The sequence below is a fragment of the Rhagoletis pomonella genome, unplaced genomic scaffold, assembly GCF_013731165.1.
Source record: "Rhagoletis pomonella isolate Grant_MI unplaced genomic scaffold, Rhpom_1.0 Rhpom_scaffold_00730, whole genome shotgun sequence".
In the NCBI taxonomy this organism is placed as follows: Eukaryota; Metazoa; Arthropoda; class Insecta; order Diptera; family Tephritidae; genus Rhagoletis; species Rhagoletis pomonella.
This window is the reverse complement of record NW_023459284.1, coordinates 6,023-31,869: the sequence shown is the minus strand read 5'-3', so window position 1 is coordinate 31,869 and position 25,847 is coordinate 6,023. Positions and strand designations below refer to the sequence as shown.

Below are 25,847 nucleotides of genomic sequence, written 5' to 3'. Positions count from 1 at the left end.
AAATTAATATTCTTCTAATTTTTTGATCTTATTGTTTTAAAAAGAAAAATACTCATAATAAATACTTTTAATTTTTTTTAGATATTTATTTTATTTACTTTTCTTTTTCTTAAACTAATTTTTAGAGCTTATTATTTTAAAAGTTTTTTTTTCAATTATTTCATTTTTAGAAGGTTATATTTTTTGCTCTTAATTCTTTAATTCTATAATTTTTTCATTTTATTTTCTTTTTTAATTTTTAGACTTTATTGTTTTAAAACTAAACATACTTTTTTTAAATTTCATTTAATTTGTAGGGACTTTTACTTTTTAAAAATTTGTGTTTTTAATGTTAGTATTCTAGGATTAAAAAGAAAAATATATGTGTTTTTCATTTCATTTTAGGAACTTAAAAAGAGACAATATATATTTTTAACAGACTTCAAAAATATATTTAAAAAGAGACAATATATATTTTTAACAGACTTCAAAAAGTGAGGACCACCTAAGCCGATTTCTATAATTCTTTTTTTTAAAGTAAAAGTGCTCTTGAAAACGCTAAAAAACGCTAAGACCTCGTAATTAGCAGATCTTTCCATTAGCCTTTCGAAAAACAGAAAATAGCTTGCAAGATAGTTGCCAGAATTGACTTCTGTTTTTTCGAAAAGACTGGCGAGTTGAAAGACAGTTTCCAGAATTTCACCGTAGGTTTCATAAAGGGATTTCGGAAGTAGAGCATGCATGCATACATACACATCGTCGTTTAAAGTACAAAATCGCGTGTCGTCACTCTGCAAAACCGCGTAACTGACATTTGCTGCTAAAAATTGGATTTGCTTACACAAGCTCTTGGCTCAATCCTTATGCATTCGTCCTGAAATATACAAGCCAGAAATGCGATTGCTTTATAAAAAAAGAGAACCATTTTGAAATATTAGTGTTTTTGCTCTCTCTAGAAAATAATTTATGCAACCTCACATACGCGGCTTTGCATTTTGTTGATACGCGGTTTTGTACTTTAAACGTCGATATCAGCTTGTAGTTGAGCAATCTGGAGCTTAACTGCCTGGCATAGAATTATTAATCTACACATTGGGGTTTCCAAATTTACTTCCATTTTTGATCACAGTCACGGCATGAAAAAGCAGATATATGTATGTACTATGATTGACTGCCCTTGTAGACATCTTTCTTCTACATACTGTAGATATATACATACATATGTACATAACTATGTAGGCACATGCTTACAAGGATCTAAGTATTCACTTGAATTACTTACTTATGCACGTGTCAATATACATATGCTTCTTATTACGCCATTTCTGTCGAAATTCTTCTAACCATAAATTGCTATAATCATACGTTTGCACTTTTTCAAACTCGTGGCCATGCGAGTTTTGAACTTTGTACCACATATATGTACATACATAGTAGATTTAAGTACGAGTATGTATGTATGCACATTTCGTAGACGCTTCAAAATTACGATGACTGATGAAATCGGAACTCTCTTTATTTAAAGAGTAATAATACACTTCAGTCTGCAGTGCAATGACTCATAAGAAATAAAGTGGAAAATTGTGATTAAAAAGAGCAGACATGAATATGGACACAGACATGTACGAACTGTACGTATGTATGTATGTATGTCAGGCCATGATTTTTTTTTTTTTTTTTTGCAACACTAATTTTTTTCAGTGTGCTTTTTTTGCCCATTCATTCTGCAAACGATCCACTGACTTACTTATCATTCGCCCCCAACTCAACACAGTATTTCGCTATCACAAAAGTTTGTATGTACATTAGGGTGGTCCAAATATGCACGAAAAAAAGTAACAACAAATATTTTGTGATATAAAATGGTTAAATAAATAATTGGATATTGTTATTAGAAGTCTCTTGAAGAGATTCCGATCGAAAAATTTCAAGAATTTCATACCATTTCCACGAAAAGATTTGTTTCCCATATAAAATACAGGGAAAACTTTGAGCGACCTCTAAATATTTTTTGATTTCAAATTAAAAAAATAGGGGTACACTTTTTTCGATATAGAACAATTCCAGGGGGTGAGAGCATTAAAATTCCGACTTTACTTATTTCGGACCAGTCTAATGTACATGCATATATGTAGGTATGCAACTGTCTGCGATGTTGTCAAGTCATACAAGTGCATGCAGATAAGATAGCGAAATTATACATACATACATACATATATGTAAGTAAGTATGTACTATATATGTGGCCAACACCAGGCTGGGTCTGCTGGCGCTTGCCATCGTTTGATAACTGTTGGACATGTACTAACACGATCTAACTTATCTTTTGTTTTATTTTTGCACAATGGACGTTGCACACATTCACATGTACACTACATACACAGCTTGGCAAATAGACAAATAAGCAATCAAATAAACACTCAGCCTGTGACGCAAGGCCAATGACGAAGCTAGTTAGTCGCCATCAGCCAGGTTGATGGAATGGAATGGCGGCAGAAGCTAAAGCGGAAGCGAAAACAGCCAACCAAGCCGCCAATATACAAGTACAACAACTTCTACGTCACAGTCCATAGTTCTATCGCGTAGTGGAGCTTATCAGAAAGTGTTTGGCGTTTGTGTGGCTTTTTTTTTTTTTTGCTTAGAATGCGGCGTACTTAATGACACACAAAACAAACAAAACAGAAACTGGGACAATTGGTAACTGATGCATACATATCTACATACATACGTCAATGGCGGGCGCATATTTGCATGTGTATGTGGTTGTTGTTGTGGTTGTGTGCGTGTTTTATATCCCACTTGGCGAATAAAGGGGAAAAAAAACACCTACGCATTTTGACAGTTGCAAATGACCTCAGTAAAAGAAGCAAATGCGTATTTATTTATAGCCGGATGTGATTTTGATTCGACACAAAGGGATTAACGGAAATACATACATATGTACATATGTATGTACATACAATATATATGTAGCTCTTTATGACTTATATCAGTTTTAATATGTTTATGCAAAATAATAGATTTTTCTTGGCAAAACTATTTATGTGAGTAATAGTTGGCCGAGTTAATCAAAAAAAGTACACTCATTGTAAAATATACATTTTCTTTTACTTAATTGAGATAGATACCGGCCACTAGTTCAAAGGAAAATCTTCAAACCCAATTTTAAGTTATTGCTGCTTGTTTTCACTACTAAAAGACAATAAGTTGAAATGATTATTTTTTAAGTCCAATTCTATAGTCTGTAGCTAAGTTCAAGGTATATCAAATTAGGTATTTTTTAGAAGCTCTCATTTAAAATGCAATGTTTCTAGGTGCATGGGTATGTATTAGAGGGCTGCATGAATTCATTCAAACTTCTAGCCAAACAGAGTAGAGTAGATTTGAATATTTTACTTCACATACAAAACACTCAGCGTTTGGAATTTTGTAAGTTATGAATATACATTTTGTTTTATATTTTCTACCTTCAAATGGAAGAATGTGAATGAATGAATGGAAAACATTCAAATCATTCAAACTCATTTCGGTAAAACTTTTTTTCTACAAACAAGTTTTTTCGTATGTAATAGGAGCGCAGCAATACATACATACATACATTGTATGTTTGTACATATGTGCATAGAAAAAATATTTTTGGATATTCATACAAAAAATTGTCATTTATTTCAATTCAATTTATTTTCACTTTGTTTGAATATTGTGATGTCGACACAAACATCAGAACAACTATTCACTCAAATTCAAAAAAATTTTAAGCCAAAATCATTCATTCGTTTTGTATATGAATAATTCAAAAGCCGTTTTGAATGCATTCATGCAGCCCTCTAGTATGTATTAGGGCAGGGACTATCCGTATCTTCCGATATCCATTGGAAGAACGAGGAAGCGGACGTTTTAGTCAGGAATGTTGCAACTTCAACTGTCACAGGGCCTGAGCCTTTCATTGAAGTGGGCGAACAGCTCAGGAACGAGAGAACACCACTGCAGAACCATCACAGAACTTCGCGAAGTCAAAAGCTTACTGGAGTGGTTACCATGTCAAGAGAAACATGCTTCCAATTAACATGCTTAAAGGGAAATTGGGGACTATCACCACCATGAGACACCGCTTACTAAGAGGACATCGTTCTTGAGACTCAGGTTGGACGAGATGAGTGGACGAGAGAAGATCTGAGACTAAATGTGGCCAGAGGATGAGGGCATATACTCCCCGCCCTCAGAAGCTCTTCTAAATTTGTTGGAAATTGTGAGACTAGATGAAGTGTTGTGAATAATTGGGCGAGCAATAGTTTAGTTAGGTCGCAGTACACACCTATTACTTTTTGTATATATTTATCAAGTGGTTATACACGCGCGTTGGCATGTGAGTACCTTGAGCAAAATGCAACTAACGGTGTCTTACCCGAATAAAGCGATATAAGAACAGCAATAATGAGGCTTTAAAACTACATGGCTCTTGCAGCCGGCAGAATACCGACTGAGCCATTCAAAGCTAACGGCATATAAGTATTAGGATCACGGGTCGTATACGTAATATCTGTACATTTTTATGCAACAAAACGTCCAGATTTTCTAGGAGATAATCATCGGTTTGCCTCATATTCTGGCAAACGTTTAATTTGATACTAAAACTGACAGAATAAGTCCATTTAAATTTATTAAAATTAAGTTCTTTACATGGGTTAATAACACCGGCACAAAAAACAAACGAAAAATATGGCAAGAAGTTCGAAATTTTCGAAATTTTGGAGGAGTACGAGGCAAACGGACCTCAGATTCGGCACACAAAAAAATGCGGTGCGTGCTTTTAACCAGACTCACCTACCGACATGTATTTCGATCCACTGAATCTGAATCTGAGGTCCGTTTGACTCGTACACCTCCCAAGTTTCGAGTTAATTGTGAAAATTTTGATGAAGCAAATACTGCAATATGACTGTCAAAAGAAAGAGATTTAAGAAGGCTTTAAGCCGAAAATTTAAAATTTTAATTCAATTTTATTGATAAGATAAATTTAATATTGCAATATTGGTATCAGACTGAAGAGGTTTAGAAAAATTTACTGCCGAAAAATGTAATTAAAATAAATTTATTAAATAAATGAAATACGTATTAAAAACGGGTACCAAACAGCACAAAAATACGTTTAAGGCGCAGCAAAGAACGCCGTTAACAAACAAAACAATAACGTTAACAAATAAAGTAAAATATTTTAATGCGGGTATTCAGCGAGAGAGTTTTTACCAAATCTGTTTCTATTTGGAAAACATTTTTGGTGAGGGTGGGCAACAGTTTTGAAATTTAGTTGACAAATTAAATGAAATTCTACTAAATAATATTATGAATGTGAAAGTTTGTGAGTGAGCATTAGCACGGATCAAAATGTATAAATTGGACATGTTTTGGTCTATGCGCCTATGGCACAGAAAGATTCTACGTGTAGTTCTAAGAAAATTTTCGGAAGAAACCAATGATCTAAAATCAATTTGGAGTTTACCAAATTGCGCATATAGGTTTCTTAGAATTTTGCTGTAGTGTCGTAAAGAAAGGCTGAAAGTTTGTATAACAGCACGCTGTGATGGGTTTTATGGTATGAGGAATCCATTTCTGCACTTTTCTTTTTTCTTTAAACTTTCACCAGCGGGCGCAAAAGTGACACATTCACATTTTCTTCGAAATCTATTTTCGCAATTTGATAAACTCCAAATTAATTTTATACCCACGGTTTCTTCGGCAAATTTTCTTAGAATTACACATATAATCCTCCTATGCTATACGCGCACAGTCCTGAACTGGAACTGGAATTAACATATAACATAGTTTTTGAAAAGGGATGTCACCTGCTTAAAAGGTTTAATTCTACTTTAAACTTTAAGCTCGCCGAAATTTTAAAGTATGGATGCTCATCAACGAGATTTAGGAAAGCTTTATAACGAAAACATGTTTAGCAGAATTAAGATTGCGACATATTTGAAAAGTTCAATTCAAATTTTCAATAAGTTGAATACAGTATTACAATATGGGTGTCATACGAATTAGATTTAAAAAGCATTATTTTGAAAATATTTTGAAGGATGTTGTAAGTTAAATAAAGTCTTACAAAACTGATGAAGCTTTGTTTCGAAACTGTCCAAATTAAATTTAATCAATTAGTAAAATGAAACATTTACAAAATGATGTCAAGTCAAAAAAGAGATGTTTAAAAATGTATTTCGAAAATACTTTTACATGGGGTTGAAAAGTCTAATTAAATTTTTACAGTTACTTTAATGAAATATATTAAACAGGTTGAAAAAAGCTTTATAATTTTAAGGGGGTATCACCTGTATAAAAATCAAATTCAAGTGAAAATTTGCTAAATACAAAACAAAGATGAATGAAATATTTCTATAAGACATTGAGATGAAACAAAGAGTGTTGGTCTTTTATTCTGACAATTTATTTTTTTTTTAAGGTGGGGGTATAATGTAAAAAGTTTATTTAAGTTGTTTTTTTTTACATTGAAATAACAAATTCAGTTGAAATTCGAGCCTCTTTTTTAAATAAAATGTATTATCTTCGGTGATATAATATATTTTCTCTTTTCTATCATTTTATATCATAACGTTAAACCGAACTTAACGGGGGCGGAAGTAAGCTACATACTTCAAATGCCATACGCCACTCTTTCTCCTTAGCCTTCGCATAAATAAATGAAATACACATTTGGCGCTTACACTTTTGCTTAGTGCTTTGTCGAGCTTCTTCTCCAATTTGTGGCGTGCGTTTTGACGGCACGAACGGCAAATGGATGAGGATGAGTATGAGAAGCTTTTTTGTAGCAGAAATACACTCGGAGGTTTGCCATTGCCGGACGAGGGGCGACCGCTATTAGAAAAAAAAAACAAACTGTTTTCTAATTTTCGATGTTGCTCGCACCAGGGATCACTCGCATCCAAGTCCTTCGAAACGGTCTTGCCACTCGGCTACAGCGTAAATACTGTTAGATTTCTTGATAACTGCCAATATTAAGCAGGTTACATGAAAAAAAACTCCTCCATCCACAAAACATTACAAGGCAAAAATGCGCATAAATCTTTCTAAAAAAAATCCACTTTCACATTTTGAGTGACCAAAACTTTGGCTCGACTGCATGTCCACGGCGTTGTCAAGCTTTCAAGAAAATAAACAAAGAACCAAAAAAAAAGTTAAAATAGATTAGAGTGCAGCTGTCACATTTTCACTTAAGCAAACTTGTTTTGCTAAAACTGAGCTGTGACCTAAATATTCGCATCAGCAAAAAAAAAAAAAATAAAAACCAAAGTCGAGCTGAAAGGCTAAATTGTCAAAACACTAATACCTTACAAAAATGTAAGGTCAACACTTCCGTCAATTGCGTGTGGGATTTATTTTATATGTATATTGCAATCCCTTGAGTTGGAGTTTACGAGTACTGACTAAATAACTTAGCTGCTCGCATATGTAATTGAGAGTGTGTGTGCGAACGAATGCGAATGTGTGACAAGCTTTGAGCAATAAATACTCGCCAGTCAATATGTTGAAAAGTCCATAAATCATTTGTGTGGTGCACGCACAAACATTTCCGAACTTACGCCAAATGCGGCGGTGTACAGCGGAGGGGGTGTGGTTGGACTCACATTTCACTCGAACAAAGTTTAGCCATTAAGACGAACGCATTTTAATCAATGAATTATTGGCATTTTCTTCCATCATGGATGCAGTTAAATTGATAAATCCACCAGCTTACAAGCCATTACAATTGTATTGCATTAACAGTTACGAAATGTTGCAAATGCTGCTGGAAGTTTGCTGGCAATTTTGTACATTCCCCAGCTGTTCGACGGTGTTCTCCTTTATTTATTTGTTGTGCATTTTATTTACGTACATATGTAGTATGCAAGCATCTTCTTCTTCCCTCATTTTATATACATACATTTACATCATTTATTATTCAAAATTTATTTATTCTTTACACATTTCATTGCGCCTGACTTTTGTGGCACAAGACACACGTGTGCGCCGCCGACGAATACAACGCGCTACACCTGTTTATTGCACCAACAGCTGTATATGTATGTTTGTGTGTGTGCTATGTAGTTTGGCTTCTGAGCCTGGTTAATCTTCCGCTACTCATGCAGCAACCAACTATAGCTAGTATGTATGTATGTACATAATCATTCGACGCTTCCACCAAAACCACTCTATCAGCGCATCAGACAAATGCTTGCTATGAATTTATAAAATCTGCAACAAGCACAAATCGGCGGAAATATCTACTTGACTTGGAAGACACAATAATGCACTTACACTCTGTGAAATAAGTGCCGGCAGCTTTGAAAGAGAGACCAACATTATCTATAACGAGTAATTTTTAAGCAAAAAACAAAACCGACTTCAATGCTCATATAGAAATTTAGGAGTGCCGTTAATGTTTTCATGATCCAATGATCGGATCTAAACCACATTAGTATGGGACCACCTCTGAGACTGACTTGGTGCAAAGTTATGCGGTAACATACATAAAAAAAAACTATTCCGACGAATTGATAACCACCTCTTTTTTTTTTGTAACTCGGTTAAAAGTGTAGCCGTTTTCTTTGTAAAACACTTGACTCAAAAATTAATGAACTGATTTCAAGCCAATATGAAGAGTACATAGGCTATATTTTAATCCCCTCGGTGGCGCAATAAGTCGACACATTCTACATTTACATATTTTGATGAAACTTTAAACAAATACTGGGGGTGAGACGATAAATATTTTTACGAAAAATGTATCCGCTAGGTGGCGCTAAAGTCGAGATACTCATAAGATTTGTATTCACCGAGCCGAGTTATTGAGTAAATCCGTAATTATGGTCCGAATCGGAATTTATTGTCCGATTTTGATCAAATTAGAGAGGTATACTGGTAATACGACGAGAAATATTTTTACGAAAAATATATCCGCTAGGTGTCGCTGGGGTCGATATATTCAGAAAACCGCTATTTAATAGTGGGATTTAGATGAAATTAAAAATGAATATTATGTTTACCGAAAATCAAATTGAAAATATATAATGCGCACATATGTACAGGTATGATGAGAAATATACTTACCAAACATAAATCCATTAGATGTCTCTGTAGTCGAGAGTTTCAGAAAATCCATACTTCTGTGGTCATAGCAATAACCGCCTAAGTGGAAAAACCTGAATTCGAAAAAAAAAAACGTTTTAAACATTTGGATTGTAATGTTATCCTTATGGGGAAACCAAAATATTTTCGCCTATATATTTTTAAGTTTCCTAGCTGGCGAGATGAGGATTTCACATCCGCATGGAATAGGGGTTGAAGAATACGATAGCATATATAACTCCATTCTTTCTAAAGTCGACTTAGGCGGTTATTGCTTGTGACCACAGATTTATGCTTCGACTTATTTCAAATCTAATGCAGTTAAAAATTTGTTATCTCTGTACATTAGTGATGCACAGAACAGACGAACTGGAACCCGGAGAACCGGTTAATTTAGCGAACGGATCGGTCCGGTTCTAACAAGAACCGAAAAACGGTCCCGGAAGATCTGAAACTCGATTCCAAGAGAACCGAAAAACGGCTACGAAGGAATTGGTTATTCATCTCAAAATAACCGGAAAAGTAAGTACGAAGAACCGAAAACTGGTTCCAAACGAACCGAAAAGCGGTTCCGAAAGAATCGGAAATGGTCTGAGAATGGCCGAACAAATAACTAAAAAGAATGGAAAACCCGTTCAAAAGGACCGAAAACAGATTCTACAAAACCGAAAATCGGTCACGAGTTCATGACTGACCGCCAAGTCAAAACATTTTCAATCCCGTGAGTTATAGCAGGACTTAACCAAATGGAGTTAAGAGCCCCCAATATAACACCAATTGTGGAAAGCTACCTACATATACAAATGTATATCAAGGAAGTCACTGATGGCATACCTACCTGCCTGTAAAGCATAGCTTTTTATTGCAAATTTAATTAGGTAACCTTATAAAAATCGTCGCTGACGTGAAGAGGGCCGTAGATCTTGTGTAGAATAGTTCTCTTGAATGCACCTAAGACTTATAATTTTTCTTCGACATCATCCACTGCGCCATATAAAAAAAACGGTTCGTCGAGGGAGTGGTCTGCTTTTGAATTGCATACAGGGTCCACAGAATTATTCGATCTTCTGGGAGAAACATAAGCAGAGGAATTTCTTCTTTTGTCCTTACACACTTTTGAGACCAATAAATATTTGACAGAGTGTACAAGCTGAAAATACCGGCCGAAGATTACGCAGTTACAATGCAGTGATCCATGCAGACAGTTGAACAGTTGAGCCAGACCAAGCGGCTGGACTAGCCAGCATACAAGCGAAACAAATAAATTTTGAGGAGAGAATGTGCAATGTTGAGGCGGTAGAAAACCCCACAACTAAAGCAGGTAATGTATTGGTATATGTGCACACATCCAAACAAATGTACTTACTTGTGTATAGTAGCAATAATGACAACAACCAACTCGACTATAACAGCAACATTGTAAAATAATAAATAGCAAAACGGCCGACTCTACTCGACAGCCAACCCAACACAGACAGACCTCGTTCGTACGACAGGTGCGTGCGTGTAAATAAAGTCAAAGCCAACCAGACATCAATTCCAATGGCCAGCTGCTGGTCAGGTGAGCGGCCAGTCGGCCTCAGTCCGCTAAGCAATCAAACGGCCAGCCAGCCGGTCAGCAAGTTAAGCATACGAACTTAATACGAGCTAACTAAAGGTATGCGGCCAACGAACAAATGAACAAATGATTAAATAACAACAAAGGCAACAACTATATAAAAGGCCACAACTAAAATAGAGTGAGAAAAAACGAATTGGAAAAAATTAATACTAATCGAAATAAACAGTGCCAACAAATCAGCAGAAATAAGGGAAATCTGCGTAGACAGCGCGCGGTAGCAAATGGATTGGTAATAATAATAATAATAATAAGAAGAAAATTAAAAAATTTAAAACAAGTATGTTGGCAAATAGAGTGAGTGACGCGTCGACTCAAGATCGGCACGCGCAGCTTTATGGTGTTGGTGCCACCACACCACTGTTGCCGAGGCTGAGGCGGATGGCTGCTGCTAGTTCGGGCTAATGCCGCTGCCGCTTGGAGATGTTGGATGGTGTCGTTGTCGTTGTCGTTGTCGCTGCTGGAGACGCTGATGCTGAGGATGGCAGCCGCATAAAACTGGTATGGTTGCATTTTTGTGTATACACGTTATTATTTACTCACAATCAGTTTTTAAATATTTCGAATTGTTCAGTAGTAATCAACAAACAAACGGACAGTCAAACTTGTGAAAAAACGCAAAAAACACAAAATTTATGTTAAATTTCATTTGGCATTTAGAAATTGTGCGCTTGCAAATTAATATTGATAAAAAATCCGAGATTTTATATCTACTAATTTAACGACGTAAACGATAAAAATATGAGTGTTCCTAAAAAATTTGGCGATGTATTATAAATTGATTACAAAGTGTAATTTTGTATGCAAATAGTTAATTAAAATTTTAATGTTCATACAGTGGAAGCTTGTACTCCTAACGCCATTAAGGCGCTAAAATTGAGAAAGGGCCCAGTGTGCGTCGAAGAGAGAGATACATAGTAGATGGAGCCGTTGAAAAATACATTTCTGGCCACGTAAACCTTAGCACCACTTTAAAAACGATGAGGTAGAATTTTTCAAATTAAAAAAAAAAAAACAAAATGAAAATCAGGGACGGATAATAATCATTATTTTTTAAATTTTAACCAAAAAAAATCAACAAGTGTCCGTACGTCCTACTGTAATTTACAATGATTTTTAATTTTGCGAGTTTAATCAATAAAGATTAAAAATAAAAATTAATATTTTAATTTTAATTTTTCGATCAGAGGAAATTATTATTGCTTAATTTTTATTTTTTCGATCAAAAATAATGATTACTTTATGATTTTAATTTTTGCGCTCCAAAATAATAATAATTATTGAATTTTATTTTTTCACTTAAAAATAATGATCATTCAAAAAATCTCAAAAGCTATACCAGCGTAATTTTCGCTCTATCCTTTTCAGAGGTAGGGAAAGCCCCAAATTTGCAGGTCAAAACTTCAGACCATTGCGTCTGTATGGCCTTTCCAATTTTATAAAAATCATTATTTTTAAGTCGAAAATAAAACTCAGTAATAATTTTTATCTCTGAGCAAAAAAAAATAAAAATCATAAAATAACACAGTGCAACACTGATTTTGGGGCGGCAAATGTTAAAGCTATTTTTAATAGACGTTTTTGTGCTTTTCAGCTTAAGATTTTGAGAAAATCGAGGTCAAAGTGATAAAAGCTCGTGTTTTTTGCAGTATTGGAGAAGCTCGCGTTGTTGTTGCGTTGCTGTTTCCGCCCTGTCAGTTAACCGTGAAGCCCAGCATCTGCCAATCGGTTCGTTATGGGCTTTTCCGGATGGATGCTGGGATCCTGTTTTGACAATCTAATCTAATCAGTCTAGCTGTTAGTTTTTCGAACTTTCTTTTTTTCTAAAAAAAAAAAAAACATTTTATGCTGTGTACATTTATGTTTTATGATTGCTTTTCGAAGAGCTGGGATGCGATTTTTGTAGCAACATTGGCCTAGACTCCCCTCACGTCTTCCGCAGATGGCGTAAGTCTCAATGCAAATATGTATGTATGCCAAGATGTCTCCGTGTTCGAGTCGCAAAATTCACACAGATCATTCAACCATATCCCCAACTTATTCAGAATCCCCCTCAGTCAGCATTATTTTGTAAGGCTGCCTCTTAATATACAAAGTTCCTCTTTTGGAGGGCTGATTAGATGTAGAGATCTCTTCTTAACCCTCACCAAAACTTTTATACATATGTATGTATGTATGTACATCAAAAAGTAAAATAAAATCAGCTGCGGGGTTTGAATATTTCTAAATTATTCCATCATAGATTGAATTCCGCACAAAATTTTCTTTTAAAAGGTAAAGTTTATTTATGTATACGTAAATATTTGGTATTTGTTAAGCTGGTAGGTTTATATACATATATGAACATGTATTGCCATGTAGATATATTTGCATAATATTGGCATGCTAGTTTTGTTAAATACTCAATTAGAATACATTCATGCATACATATGTATATTTGTAAGTAAGTTCATACAGATGTTCACACAACATGCATATCTAAGAAGCCAGTATATATGTATGTAAGTATTCGCACAAACAAACCGAAATTACTTTTTTAAGTAAACAAATGGCAACAATAATTGAATGTTATTAAGTTTTATGTATGCAGATGATTATTTGCAAAGCTGTTCTGCAAACATGTATGTATGTTCATTAGGGTGCACCACCAAAAAAAAAAGCTGTTGCTGTTCCAACGAGTACTATAAAATTTATATTTTAAGACTTACGACAAAATATTTCGGAATAATGTTAAGACTTACGTGAGCTAGACCGACTTGAAAATAACTCCAGAAATCTCATTACTTTGATTTCGTTGATAAAACTTTTAAACATATTTATACAGAGCTTTAAGCTTAAATCCTTTTATCATCTGAGGTGATTTTTCAGGAAAAAAATATTTTTAGAACTAATTTTATTTATTAAATTAGAGTTTTGCAAGTATCTTCAAATGGGTCCAGCTCACGTAAAGCTTAATATTTTTCCGAAATATTTTGGCGGAAATAAAATATAACAATTAACAAACGTTATAATTCCAATGAAAAAAGAGAAGCGTTTTTTATTATTTTTTATGAATATTGATGCACCCCAATGTACATTACACCGTACCACCTTACAAACAAACAAAAAAGTTCGACGTATACCCCAGAGCCTGAAGTGATTTTCAAGGCTATTAAAAAAAAAATTGTTTGCCGAACATTTACATTTTTCCGGTGACACCTATATTCGGTAATAACTCGAATAATCGAAATAATTCCTCAACAAACGTTTAATGGTTTTTAGTGGTCTTTGATTTCCTCTCTGGTGGTGGTTTCCTCTCTGGTAGTTCAGTAATAAAACGGTTGCTTGAGGTCAACGAGCTTTGGAGCAATAGAATTCTGTCTTCGAGACAAAAAAACATCGATATATCACACATTGAGACCCGTCTGTAAATGGCGAAGATGTGACGAAAAATGTAAAAGCGACCCCTAGTACGGCCCAAAAAAAAAATGCTTGCAATTGCCTTGCAAAAATACTTTAGACTCAGAGATGTAGGCGAACTTTTTTCCTGGTAGGGTCTAATGTACACACATATTCACATACATAAGTATAGTATGTCTATAGTACATATTTATGTATTTATGGAAAGTTCCAACATGTACTTATGTAGTTACATAAATAAATTCTTACATTCATATATGTATGTATATGTACATACATGGGAACGCACATACTGAAAGCAAAAGTTTCCTAATTCCATTTAATGCCTTTGAAAAGTCATTACTCGCTCCAAACATAACAAACATCGAACATTTTTTGGGTAATTTTCCTCAACTGGAAAATGAATTTAATTAAAATTTTATGCATGTACATTAGGGTGCCCATCGAAATTTTTTTTAAATTTCAAGACCCTACCCCCTAATTTCCTTCTTTTTTATGAGTAATATTTTTGCCTATTTTTATAGATTTTTTAAAAATTATTTAAAGGTCGCGACTTGCCATTTTAAGCCAGAAAATACGGTTTTGTAGATTTTTCAGTTTTTTTATAACTATTTTTCATTCGATTTTAAAGATCGAACATGTTGTGAGAGGAGGATTTATAGGCCTTTGAAATGATGTATAATAATCTATTGTCAGACTTGGATTGTCGGGATTTTTCATCGGGACAATTTAAAAAAAAAAAAACATTTTTTCTTATTTTTTAAGTTTTGACCAATACAATTTCAAAATATGTAGTGCTATCTACAATTAAATCCATTTTCAAGTAAACTTATAGCTCATTTATTGCAATCGCATAAAAATTGTCGAAGCTAGGCGACTTTTCTTAAACACGGTCTTAATTTATATTGTTTATGTACCGGACTTTCTGATTTTTTGAGCAGTGTGGCTAAGGAATTCATCAATATTTATTCAAAATTGATATATACAATCGCTCTTTAGAAAAAAAGCGGTTTTTCAAGAAATTTTAGGAAAATGGGAGTGGCCCAGCCCACTTAGATATATTATATATGCGTATCACAAAAACTACTTGAACGATCTCGACCAAATTTGGTATAGAAAAAATTGGACGGATTTAGTTGAAATTTGGCACCCGGTCGCTTACAACATTCATTAACATTTGAAATATTTTGTTTAGGTTCTTAGGATTTGCCAGCTGTTGAAAGGGTTTAATTCAAATTAATTTATAAGTTAATAGAAATAAGTAGAACAGTATGGATGTCAAACGAAAGAGGTTGAAGAAGGTTTTAGTTTGAATATTTGTTTTAAGTGTTGCCACCTGTTTAAAAAGTTAATTCAAATTAATTCATAAGTTAATTAAAATATTTATAAAAATTTGGCTGTCAAACAGAAAAGGTTTAAGAAGGTTTTTGTTTGAATATATTTTTGAAGAGGGTTGCCATCTGTTTGCAAAATTGAATATAAATAAATGTTGTACATACTCTGTGTAAAATATTTCAGTATCGGTGTTAAAAGAAAGAGTGTTAAGAAAGCTATAGTTTAAGTGTATTTTGGATTAGGGTTGCCGCCCACTATAAAAGTCAAATTTATTTAAATCTCCAATTTTCCAATCCAATCCAATTTTCCAATTTTAAATGTTTCCAAAATATTTTTGGAAATATTACCGACTGTTTAAAATTTTAATGAATAATTTAAATTAAATATTAAAATCAGGGGTATCTTACGTATGTACACTAGGGTGGTCCAAAATTCCATGTAAAAAAAAAAGTAAAGTCGGAATTTGTATGCCCTCACCCCTATGTATAGTTCTATCGAAAAAATATACCCCTATTTTTTATTTTGAAATCAAAAAATATTTAGACAACTTTTCGTAGAAATGGTATAGTTAGGTCCGCCAAAACCCCTAGAAAATGCCAGAAAATTCAATAGGGGGACAAATAAAAAATCTTTAGAATTACAAAATGATTAAATAAACCATTGGATATTATTGTTGGAAGTCTCCTGAAGAGAACCAGAGTTTTCCAATCGAAAAATATTGATTTTCGAGAATTCCATACCATTTCTACGAAAAGTGTTTTTCCCCTATATAAAATACATGGAAAACTTTGAGCGTTTTGAGCGACCTCTAAATAATTTTTGATTTCAAAAAGGAAATATGGGTATACTTTTTTTTGATATAGAACAACCCTATAGGATGAGAGCATTACAATTCCCACTTTACTTATTTTGGACCACCCTAATGTACACCAAATGGTTTGGAATGTATGCAGAAAGTGGCATTTCTAACGAGATCCTCTCCCCCGCCCCCCCCTCGGAGAGTACGAGTTTAAGAAAGTTTTACGCTGCTTTGCCTGGGAAACTAGCTTGGATTAAGCCCATAAGCGAAAATAAATTTTGGAATACATACATATGTATGTATGTACATGAATGCCGGTGTCCAAAATTCCGATATCATTGGTATGCAATTGGGGCCGCTCAAAATGCTAACTATGTACATAAATACATATCAACCTGTGTGTTCCAACAAATACGTATTATTAAGAGTAAGCAATTCGTGAAATACAAATGTACCTGCATGCATATAATTTATTTACACACATAAATATGTACATACATATATACACATCTATTTACTACGAATAAAAAAGGCAAAACAAACCAACAAAAACAATTAAACTTATAAGTGGCATTGGCAATTTGTAGAGCTGTTAATTCTATTGTGGATTTTGGCGTTATAAAATTCTCACTTCAATTTATCACACAAATGAAAAAAAAGAACAACAAATAATAGCACCAGCACACGTAGTAGCCAAGTCAAGTCAAGCAGTTAAGTGCGAGACAAAGTGATACAAACAAATGAAGGCGAGAACGCCTTTTTCTATGGGCATGCAATTTATGTAGATGCGAGTATGTGCTAGGGTTGCCACACCTGTGAAATGCCGAAAGAGGTACAGATAAGAACAAATTGTGGGACTTACGGTACAATTGAGAAAGAAAAAGGGGTATTTTTCGGGGGACAAATAAAACTAAATGTATTCAACAAAAAATTGATTTATTCGCTTATGGAACAATAAAACCGTTCATATATGTAAAAAAATTCATTATTCAATTTGAACAAAACAAAGTTACACTGGCAATCAAAACTGTGTGCATGGTGATTTTATTTTAAATTTTTACAATGTTTTGCAATTTAATTGTTTGCTTATTTTTTGTACAAATATTTTTCATGCTTCAGGCAAAACCAACTAACTCAAGCTTTCAAACTTAATACAAACTATAGAAAAATGCAACAAATTTCAGTAAAAGTTCTGGACTTCTGAATTCTTGAATATGCAGTTACATGGCTCATGAAATTTTAGTAAAATAAGTGCAAGTTTTACGCGGCTAAAAATCACGTAGATTTTTATTACTTTTTAGCTGACGACTTTTTTTCATACAAAGGTGAATTTGAAGAAAATTCTTTTTTAAATTACACTTCTTATATGGAAAAATCGCTGTTTAAAACTTGCTCTCATTTTACTAAAATTTCATGGGGCATGTAACTGTATATCCAAGCATTCAGATTAAAAGGTTCCACATTTTATGGAAATTTGTTACATTTTTCTAAAATTTTTACTAATTTTGTAGGTTTGATTGATGCATGTATATGATTTTGTTTAAAGCATGAAAAATATTTTTACGAAAAAATTACAAAAAAATTAACTTGAAAAATATTGTGGATATTTTAAAAAATAACTATGCACTCAGTTTTGATCGCCAGCCTTAAATATGGCATACAAGTATTTTCAAAAAAAATTGTACTTTTCCTTCAACTAATCGCCTGTGAAAGTTGAACAATACAAACGCGCTTTAAGCGAAAAGTGAATGATTTCAGGCGAAAATGGGGGACCTACGCAACCTTCCGTAGCAAGGGGGGACAAAAAGCCAAAATTGGGTATATCCCCCCGCCAATAGGGTACGTCTGGCAACCCTAATATGTGCACAAATGTGCGTTTGCGACTTTATATTTACAAACATACATATGTACAAACATACATATATATCTGCACATGTATGTACATAAATATATTTGCATGCGTGTGAGCACACATACTAAACATGGAGAGGCAATTAAAATATTTCACTATTTTATGGACTATAAACAACAAACAGAAATACCAATAGACCAAATAGCTAATAGATGTATAGCACAATAACAATAAAAACAAAACCAAAAACAGCAACAGAAAGAGCAAAAATGGAAAAGGAATCAGAATCAGAATCTGAATCCCAAACGGCCTAACAACAACAATTCCAGCAACAGAAACAGCGGCAACAAAAACATTTAAATATGGTAGTAACTACACCACAAACAATCATAACATATCAACAACAAAATTATAGTGAAACAGTAGCAAAAAAAAGAGTGCAATAAGAAAAACATTAACAACAGCAAGTCAGCAACATTGTATGCCTAGATATTAGCTTTGTTTCTTTACAGATAATTATCTCTCGTTTCTGCTAGAAAGCGATTATTTGCCCAAAAAAAAAAGCTATCAGAATGTAGCAACTCTCTCTCGTTCTGACGCTCTTATTTTTTGCCTATCCTGCTAGTTTCTGCTAGTAAACAGCTATTGAAACAGCAACAAGCGAGATTAAGCAAAGTTGCTTTTATTTGTTTCCTTTTCCATATTTTTGCTATCTTTTGTTTAATAAAAATGAGCGAATTACTAAATGTTGATGAAGTTTCGCAAAATCTAAGTATTTGCGAATATTTTTAAAATACAAAAACCGATAATAAAATGGCGCCAAATATTTTCAACTGTTTCAGTGTTGTCAGGTTGACGATTTGGTCGTCATTTTGAAGATTTTTACAGCCATGACGATTTGACGATTTTTGTGACCTAATAACGATTTTTCTTTATAAGCAGTTTTGGCTGGTTCTCAACTCTGAATATACAGAGGGGCGACGAATAACTGTTACCCAGGGTTTTTTGAAAAATAAAAGGACCCTTTATGGATTTTGCTAAAAAAGTATTTTACTGTTAATTTTCCACAGATTTTACTTTAATTTTATTAATTAGTTTTTAATTTTTAACCTTTATTTGGGTTTACCGGCGGTAAACACTTAGAGAGAAAATCGCAAGCGGGACGCGCAAGTCTTCGTCGGTTGATTATTCACTATCTTCTGTAACCGTGGGCTAATTTCCTCAATTTTGAGTCCTTTATACTCCCACTTTTGGCTAACATAACGCTCATACTCAGAAAACGAATAGACTCGGTAAACTAACGAGATAATACTTTCTTCGCAAATTTTTAAAGGATACTTCTATTTAAGAAAAAAACTGCGTAACAGTTATTCGTCGCCATGCCGTAGTTACACCGACATCGAAAAAATTCGTAAAAAGTTAAGCTTTTTATTTTTTTGATATAGCTTCCTAGTTCTGTTTATTTAAATTTTTCATATGTTGACGATTTTTACATACGAATGACGACTTTTGAGAACCAAATTGACGATCTCTCACTTCAATGACCTGGCAACATGGTTTGCGTTTCTTAACTATTTCTTTATTTCGCTCTCTGCGAGCGTAATCCTCTCAATTTTTCAATTCTTCTTCTTTTTGATACTTATCTGCTAGAAAAGTAAAGAAACAAGCTATTGAATAAACATTACGCATATATAGTATTTTTCATGGCCCCAGCGATTTTAGAGGGTGGCGGGAAACAGACGCTGCGTTTCTACCTATGGAGTCTACGCGCATACGTTTTTGCTATAGAGGAGAAGCAATTGTATGGACGTGCAAATAAGTAAGTACATTAGGAAGTCGCACTAACAAAACCTTGCAGATTGTTAAAGAAAGTCCTAAACTATGGTCAAAATAAGAAGAAAGGTCAACCTGTTTAAGGCAGCGACCGTTAAATATTCAGATTTTTTCATTGCAAAATCGTTATTTTTTTATTAAATTTTTTTCGGTCAAATGTACTACGTGGTGTTATATTGTTGGTTAAATAAAAACTAGAAATGAATTTTGTGTATTTCAAAACTGGGCATAAAATTTTGATCAAGAAAAAAGTGGACATACAATTTTTGTTAATTGAGAAACTGAACATACACACTACATCCTACGTACATGTTTGGTAACTTACTTTGTTGGTAAAATGAAAAATATACATAAATTTTCAGTTATTGGTATTTCAAAACTGGGCATAAAATTTTGGTGAATTAAAAACTGGCCATAAAAATTGTGGGCATTTTATGCCTACCACTCATATACATATCTATGTTCAGCTCTTAAATGGGCAAAAATCCATGACCAGTTTAAAACATATCTATCAAAAAACTGCCCAATTTTCAAAACAAAATTATGTCAAATGTGTAATTAACTAAAATGCATGTCCTGTCGAAATTTTATTTAGGACATTTTTCTGAATCGATTAATATTTTTTCTAGGGTCCTTAAGTTTTTTGGTGGGCCCAGTATAAAATCGTGCCAGATTTACGACACTCGAAACCTTGGATTTGCTCAAGTTATGCTGTAGGAGTGTAAAGTGCAAATCGCACACCGTCTTCAAAAGAGTCACAACTCAAAATTTGACATTGTTGAGATTATGCGCTAAAAATGTACACAGAGCTTTTATTTACCTTTCAGCAAAAGCTGGAGCAAATTTTTGTTATAATTAGTTAAAAAAAAAAAAAACCTAAGGTAAAGTCGCCTTTGCCCATATGATTATCATGTGCTAAGAAATAGTTTTTCGCATTTTCTGACAAACGTATTATTTTGAGTTGTGACTCTTTTGACGGTGACGGTGTGCGATATATGATTTTTATTTTATGGTTGGGTTGGGGGAAAGAACCTAAATATTTTTCTCTATGGAGCGTGAGACAGTCTAATAGGCATACATACTTGTACATGTATGTATGTATGAATTAACCACACACAAATGGTTGCAAGGAAAGTCAATATACAATTATGTCTACTTTGCAAAAAAAAAACAAACAATAACAAATAAACTCAACACAAATATTAAATGATAATTACTTGCAAACGTATATAGGAAAGTCACATATTTATCTGTGCATAAATACATATGTACATACATACATACCAGCATAATCATATCGTTTATAGAGTAGCAATTGTTGCGAGCAGACTCGATAGCATTGCGAGGTGGAGCACAGCAGCTTATTGTTTGTGGGCTTTGATGTTGTTATTGTTAATTTTATTTATTCTCCTTGTCGTACATATGTACATATGCATATTTACGTAGTACACTTATAATACTTATTTGTAGAATTTTGTTGTAGAACATCGATTGTTACGCACGCACAAACTTAAGTTTATAATTATGGACATACAAATGTATGCACATACATACATACATAAATATGTGGCAATATTCAGAGCAATCGCGTGAGCATATCTACAAACCAATGAACTAATATATGTATATGTTTACAAATATACAATTATTTATGTGACTTTGCAAACACTTATAGCAGTAGGCAGGCGCTGTCGGTAGCGCATTGCCGCGGCGGGCAGATACGGACGCGTACGTGATCAATAATCAAGTTTCGTCGCTGGCTGGGGTTCTGTATACGGGGCACACCAAGTTAGCTCTCACTACTTACTGACCGACACAAATGGCATAAGGCTAAGGCAAATTAATTATGCTCAGCGTGTGGATTGATATCTGCTAAAGTTTGGAATCGCGCTTGTAATCGCCTTTGTCGCACTCGCAGACACGCGGGCAATCCCAAGCTCCATGCGTCGCCGTTCGGCAGCGCGTTGCTGGCGAATTGGTTCGATGGCTGTGGCTGGCTCGCTCAGTGGCTAGCTCTAGCTGATTGCTGCCCGATCGCCGTTGTACTCGTGTATGTGTGTAAGTACATAAATATGTATTGTTGGTCCGTTCGCGAATCGCTATTAAACGCAACTTGACACTAAGTATTCTGCAGACGCAAGCGAGGAGTTTGTTTACACGACAATTTTGTGGCGCATATGTGGTAGATAACGATCGGATATGGAGACGCCTGAACGCGCGGGTTCTCATACACTGCTGACCGAGTGAGTATCTGGAACAAAATTTGTTGGTTTAAATTTTTTTCTTTATTATTTTTGATTATTATTCTTATTATATATTGTATGTAAGCTGTATTTTTACTTGGAAGTAAATATACATACATACATGCATACATGTGTAGATAATACTCGTATGGAAATTTGGGTTTTAAAGCTAAATATGATTTTTATTAACCACTATTGGGACAAGAAGTAAAAACTATTATTATATTCAATTTAGAAAAAATACGCTTAGGTATTCAAAATAACAGTTATTTCAAGGTGATGCAGATCTTTGACAGAAAATATTTTTAATACATACTACATGTGTTTGTTTTTTTTTTCAGGTTTTGGCAAACTTAGTCATGGAGCGATAGTCAGTTACACAGAAGGTTCTGCGGAAGTAGTTCATTTTGCACATTGCGCTATTTTTGCGGTATAGGTAACCGGCCATCTGATCTTATTTAAAAAAAAAAAAAAAACGTTTGCAAAACTTGACAACGACCGTGCGTCTGGGTGAAGGTTGTTACACCGAAAATATTGCTACTGTGAAACAAAGTGGGTACCAGGCCGCGACGACGCCGGTAACAGTATATAACGGTGAACAGCAAACGGTACCGTGATATTATAACCGACTGCTTAAATGAGATGGACTTAGGACAACATGTGAATGGTGCCACTTGCCACATAGCTACGGTGACCATATTTATGAGAGCCGAATACGGGACAAAAAATAATTTTGCAAATTCGTTCCACAACAGCTTACAGATTTTAAAGCCTTCTTCAATGATCCTAGATGTATTAGCCCTGAAACAGTATCCTTATAGTAACATAACGAATTTCCCGAGATTTTTACCGTGTAAAGTTTGTTAAAAAAGTTCCTCAAATTTTAGTATAAAAGGTACAATTTTAAATTGCTAAGGCTTACCAATAATTTTTGGCATTTTTTTTTTTTTTTTTGGCGGTGTTACGCATTTTTTTCATACAAACTAAGTATGTTCGACCATTTTGTTAAAAGAGAAGCAAATGAGCAGCGCTTTCCACTGGCACTCTATAATATTCAATTTTAATGAGTTATAAAACTGCAAACCAAACTTGTTCTAAAGAGTTTAATTAAAAAGTTCGAAATTCGGTGAAACCTTGCAGAATTAATTTTTAGTTTTTTGCACAAAGTGGAAAAGTTGGTGTTATATGGTTTTTGTTAGAAAAAGAGCTTTACTTTCATAAAATAAATAAATAAACTAAGGAAAAATAGCCAAACCTTACTAAAATGTCGAGGCCTAATTTTTGTTTTAGTCACCGTATGTATTCCTCGATTCGAATCATAGGCATTCAGATTAGAAAATAATAACTGTTTAGTATCATATATGTACCAACATTACTTAAAACTCGTTCATAAGCATGCGCCATTTTAATGAGCTATTAAGGCGTCGACACACCGAATACGGGGCAAATACAGGACATTAAAAGAAATACAGAACACTTGGCGTCCCGTATAAAATAAATAAATTACCAGGATAATGGGCCAAAAACGAGGACTGTTCCGTATAATACATGACGGATGGTCACCGTACACATAGCGCATGAAACAGTAGCCCTATTGTGATCGAAGTTCCCAGGACGCATTTTCTCCATTAGGTCAAAACGCCGCCGAGATCTTGCGATTTCACACCATTTGACTTCTTTCTCTGCGGCCACGTAAAAAGTATGCCTATGCCAATAAGCCCGAGGCGATTCCATAGCTGAAGATTGACATCATACGGGTTTTAAATAATATGCATCCCGAACTATGCCCTAAAGTCACGGAAAATTTGTATATGCGCATGCTGTGTTGCCAGAGGAGTTTTATTTATAAAATAAAATCTGCGGTTTTATTGAATCACCATATTTGAATGTTTTTGGGAGTGAATGAGAAATTGAGCGAATAAGGTGATTGAATGAGCGAATTATTTGTGAGGGAATGAGTGACTGGTTTGCTGAGTTACTAAGTTAGCTAATGACTACGTGAGTGATGAGCGAGTTAATGAATTAGTAAGTAATTGAGAAAGTGAGCGAATGAATCAGTGATCGGGTGAGTGGGTGGTAAGTTAGTGAGTGAATGAGTGATGAGCTATAAATAATTTAGCGAGTGAGTGTTGAGTGAGTGTGTAAGTGATTGTACAAATATCTAAGTGATTGACTGTGTAAACTAGTGAGTGATTCCAGGAGTAAGTGTATGAATGAGTAATGAGTTAGGGAGTGAGTAAACTAATGAGTGAGGGAATGAGCGATACCTCAATTTAAAGTTAATCACATGGATGTGTTAATCTTTGCGATTTCCTTGTTTTTTTTTGTAATTCTATGCAAAGATTAAAATTAGATATAAAATGCATCTAATCAACACACTTTTCAAGCTTATTACTTTCTTCTACTTGTTATATGTAATACAATAACTACTACTACTAGTTATATGTAATAAATAGCACATCAGTTGCCAGCTTTCAATTGTAATCCGTAATCAAACCATTCCAAAACGCTCTACCTCAGCAAAATGGTTGAAAAACTCCATATTAAGAATTTGGTTGAAGAACGCCTTATCTCAGAATTTGGTTAAAAAAATACCCTATTTCAGCTGCCGCTTTGAAAGCGCCCTATCTCAACATAAATTGAATGAGGGGATTCACAAGACATATTAACCGTCGTAAAATCTTAAGCTTAGCGTTTTATATGTTAAATAGTGATTAAAACACACGAAAGAATCGATATACTCACGCAACAATGGACCAAATAAAGTAAAGCTGCGTTTTTAGTTTTTCACTCTGATGCCAGGATTTTTTTCAAAGGGCTTTGAAATTGTAATGATATGATTAATTCAAAAGATTATTTAAAAAAAAGCAGTGCGATTCAGAATAATAACGGTATTGGTACCAAATGAGAGAGAAAATACTGTAGAATTTAAAAATAAGAAAATATTTTTGTTTACAAGGACGAATAGGTATTAACAATGCGCTTTTAATAAAGTTGATCTTTTTAAGTAAATAAAGTTTGCAGGACGAAATTCGATGATGACGTCGTGTGTATATGTATTTGTATTGCAACTTGTCAAGGATATTTAAGGACAAAATTTGCAAAGGACATTTTCCATAGCCATTCTTCCTTGTGCAACAAAAAATTTATTCTGATATAATTCTTTTATATGATATCGACATGTTTTTGGTCGAAAATGGTGGTTCACCTATCTTAGAAAATGCATTATCTTCAGTTTTATATAAAGAACAAGATTCCATCGCGAAATTGTATTTAAATGAAAACTTAAAAAAGATAAATTAAAACAAAGTAAAAATAACCACTCATGCTCAAATACTGGTAGTTGCGTATGTAACGTATACGCCCCGTAGCACCATACGAAATCATCTAACATGCTTACTCGTACGCCTTAACTTAAAAGTCATATTATTAAAAAGTAAGTAAATATTGGCGTTTAAAATATTTACACAATATTCCTTATGCACATATCTATATACATACATATTATTGTCTTCATATATACAAAAAATTTTAGAATGAAAAATTGTAAAAATGGAATTTTAGTTTCACAAATCATAGGCATATTTTACGCAATATATATTTTTGTTTTTCATTTGGTGAGACACTAGTTTTATTACACCAGATTCGTTCGTTTTGGTATGAAGAACA

At 33.9% G+C, this 25,847-nt stretch overlaps 2 long non-coding RNA genes across 2 annotated transcripts in view; one reads left to right on the top strand and one right to left on the bottom strand.

The window, feature by feature from the left end:
• LOC118751478 overlaps nucleotides 1–25,847 on the bottom strand; it is a 54,672-nt gene that overhangs the window by 24,251 nt on the left and 4,574 nt on the right. Inside the window, exon 2 of the long non-coding RNA XR_004994529.1 lies at nucleotides 21,220–22,186. This is a non-coding gene — a long non-coding RNA (uncharacterized LOC118751478). The remainder of the gene's footprint in view (nucleotides 1–21,219; nucleotides 22,187–25,847) is intronic.
• LOC118751477 lies at nucleotides 10,331–11,491 on the top strand. Its single transcript, XR_004994528.1, has 3 exons — nucleotides 10,331–10,420; nucleotides 10,479–10,949; nucleotides 11,014–11,491. It is a non-coding gene; the product is annotated as an uncharacterized LOC118751477 (long non-coding RNA).